Consider the following 3,792-nt stretch of genomic DNA (forward strand, 5'->3'; position numbering starts at 1 on the left):
GGCTCTCTCAGCAGCTCCAGGGGCTGGCTGTGCCCCAGGGCCGGGGCAGAGCAGCAGAGCTGTCCCTGCTGTGTCCCTGCCAGGGGCTGTGGGCAGGACCCTCCCTGTGCCAGGCTGCAGCCCAGGTGAGCTGGCTCAGCCCTGCCCACACCTGCCCTGGCTCAGGTGAAGGTTCCCAGACCTGCAGGACCTGGGCAAGGCTTGCTGCTCTGCTTGTCTGGGGTTTTTCTTCCTGTGAGGCAGAAACTGCAGCAGAACTCCATCAGTGTCCTGCAGGGAATCACAGGGGGTGAAGAGCTGGTGCCCTGCCTGGAGGGAGAGGGGCCCTGCTGCTTCTGGGCTGGATAAAGCAGAAACCAGCCTGCTCCTCAAGCTCACAGCTCCACACCGAGTGAGGTGAAGGTGTGGCAGAGCAGGGGAAGGACCCCCAGGTGACACCACTGAGCCTTCCCTGAAGCTGCTGAGCTGGCACAGCCCACAGACACCTGGCTGCCACGCCAGGGCCTTCATCCTGGAAAAGCCCAGTCCCAGGTTTTTAACCTGGCACCTTCCACCACCCCCTTTTCCTCCTGGGGAAAGTGCCTCCTGGGGATGCCCCTCAAGGTCACTTCTCAAGGCTGGGCCAAAGAGATTTGCCCTGGTCTGGGCGAGGGGCATCAACCTCTGCTCCATAATGGGGTTTGCTGCCTTTAACAGAATTGCCTCAGTCTTGTTTCAGACTGGTATTGTAGCTACCTGTGCTGGGCAGTAAATAATGCTGATTGATCTCTTAGTCTATTCATTTTCATAAGGAATCATTTATTTATATAGATATCTTTATTTGGGTTCCCAGCCTCAGTCCTAGAGGATTAGGTCAGGTGCAGGCTCAGTCAGAGCTGTGCAAAGCTTTGCACAGAGCCATTGAGCAGCTCTGGGGCTGGGCTGGGACCCAGCCTCACCTCTGGGGAGCAGCTCAGGAGCCATGGGGCCCAGCTGGGGTGGGTGGTGGTTTGGGGGTCTCTGGGGAGTGTTTGGGGGTCCTTCTGCTGCTCAGGACTCAGTGGGAGGATCTCATGGCAAACTCTGTCTCCCACCCTGCCCGTGGGCAAGGCCAGGGCTGCCTGGGCCAGGCCAGGGCCAGGCTGCAGAGCTTTGTAGGACTTCAAATATTTTCAGGAGTTTTTAGATCAGAGCAGCTATTTCCAGAAGCTTTTGTGGCACGTTTTTATTTAAAATGCTGTAATGATGTAGCCTCTGCCACAGCTGACCAGTAATCCCTTGCCTTTACATGAAACAGAGAAGCACTTTCCCTCTCTCACTCAAATATGATGCATTTAATCGAATTGCCCTAAATACACTCTCTTGCCTCCAAAATTTGGAGGTGGAGCCCACAGCTGGCCAGGGCTTAGAAACGTTTCTAGCCCGTGTGGGGGTGAGGTTTGCCTGCCTGCCCAGGCAAACCCAAGCAGCTCCGGAGGCAGAGCTGCTGGGGCGGAGGGGATCTGCCCGGGGCAGCCCCTGGTGTCTGTCAGGGTGGGCTCTGCTCTGCTCTGCTCTGTGTCCAGCGGGTGCCCAGCTCCCTGTCCCTCAGAGGGCGCTGGGATCTGCTCCTGTGCCGAACCAAGGGCACGCTGTGCCTGCAGGGAGATCTGACCTGGTGCCTTCCAGCCGTGCTGGGTTCATCCTGCAAGGGGCTCTGGGATCAGCTCCAGAGAGGCTGCAGCCAGCTCCTCCTGAGGCGCTCCCAGCCCATCCCCAGGGCTCTCAGCATTCCTGGTTTTCACCCGCAAGAGTGGGCTGGTGCAGCTTGGCCAGGTGAATGTGCCCAGCTGGGGCAGGCGGTGCCCAAGGCAGGGGCTGGGGAGGGGCTGGGGCTGCTCTGGGAGGGGGCCAGGAGTGGGGTCAGAGGGACATGGCAGCACAGAGGGGAGGGGGTCCTGGGCAGGGCCAGCAGGGGCTGGGCTGGAGCACCAGGGGCGCAGAGCTGGGGAGGCACTGCAGGCACAGAGGCAGCACCTGGGAGGAAGAGGAAGATGAACTGCTTGGTCTCAGCCCTGTCCCAAAATCCCTTCTGCCCTGGGATATCCAACTTTTGTCCCTTCCCAAAGAGGAATATGCAGGAATGTTTTGTTTGCTTTTGTTTGTCTGGGGTTTGTAGCTGAAAGCACTGGACCTCAGCAAGGTGGGCTTGGGAATGCTGAGGTAGAGATATCTCCTTGTCCCTGGATCCCTGGCAGTGCCCCAGGCCAGGCTGGACACTGGGGCTGGAGCAGCCTGGCACAGGGGAAGGTGTCCCTGCCCTGGCAGGGTGGCACTGGGTGGGATTTAGGGTCCCTCCAAGCCCAACCACTCCAGAATTCTCACAGTGCACAAGGACAATGCCCAGGAGGTGACATTTCAGCAACCCATGGGGCTCATTAGAGATGGAATCAAAATAGCAATTTTTTTCCCAAACCCCACCAGTGCAATGACTAGGCAAGAAGGGCACCAGAAGGCCCCTGGCACAAATTCCCACCTTTGTGGTGATCCCTGGCATGAGAAGAAACCAGAAGTGATGATTTACAGAAGGAAATGGCACAAGCGTGGAAAGCACAGAGAAGGATGGGAAGGCAAGAAGTGATTTGCATTCAGCAAGAGGCAGATTAAAGTGCAAGCTGCTCTGCTATTCAAATGGTGGGGAAGCACGGGGAGTGATGGATGGTGTGGCCAGGCATGGCACTTACTTGGTTCTTTGTCTAAATCATTTTTCCTGAAGTAGTCTAACATCAGCAGCAAAGTAAGAAATCAGGCAGAATGGGAGAAACAATTAAAAGCTAATCAAGCAGATGGTTTAAAATTAGCAGGGCAGGGTGACAATTCCCACGGAGCACTTACAGGGGGCAGGGGCAGCCCAAGGGCTGCTGGCAGAGATCTTGGAGCGTGAACAGAAGATAAATGGGAATGAAAACCAGCGTGGAGTGAGGCAACAGGAGACGTGGAAATGGCAAAGAACACTGGGATTAACATTCAGTCCCTGGAGAGCTGTGAGTCAGAGAAGCCCAGTCCTCACCGAGCACGCGGCAGCAGCGACCGCGGATTCTCAGGAGCAAACTGTGACAAAGTGCTGCAACTTCTCCTGCAGCGGGGCACAGCCAGGGCTGGGGCTGGGACACCCCTGGGCACGGCTGGGCACGGCTGGGACACACCTGGGCACGGCTGGGCACGGCTGGGACACACCTGGGCACGGCTGGGCACGGCTGGGACACCCCTGGGGCACAGCTGGGGCACCCCTGGGCACGCTGGGCATGGCTGGGACACCCCTGGGCATGGCTGGGCACACACCTGGGCACGGTTGGGCACGGCTGGGGCACACCTGGGCATGGCTGGGCATGGCTGGGACACCCCTGGGCACAGCTGGGCACGGCTGGGACCCACCTGGGCACGCTGGGCAGGGCTGGGACACACCTGGGGCACAGCTGGGACACCCCTGGGCACGCTGGGCATGGCTGGGCACAGCTGGGACACACCTGAGGCACATGTGGGGCACACCTGGGCACGGCTGGGGCACACCTGGGCATGGCTGGGCATGGCTGGGACACCCCTGGGCATGGTTGAGACACACCTGGGGCACAGCTGGGGCACCCCTGGGCACGCTGGGCATGGCTGGGACACCCCTGGGCATGGCTGGGCACACACCTGGGCACGGTTGGGCACGGCTGGGGCACACCTGGGCATGGCTGGGCATGGCTGGGACACCCCTGGGCACAGCTGGGCACGGCTGGGGCACACCTGGGCACGCTGGGCAGGGCTGGGGCACACCTGGGGCCCAGCCGG

The sequence above is a fragment of the Pyrgilauda ruficollis genome, unplaced genomic scaffold (genome assembly GCF_017590135.1).
Source record: "Pyrgilauda ruficollis isolate IOZ18807 unplaced genomic scaffold, ASM1759013v1 scaffold244, whole genome shotgun sequence".
Classification (NCBI taxonomy): domain Eukaryota; kingdom Metazoa; phylum Chordata; class Aves; order Passeriformes; family Passeridae; genus Pyrgilauda; species Pyrgilauda ruficollis.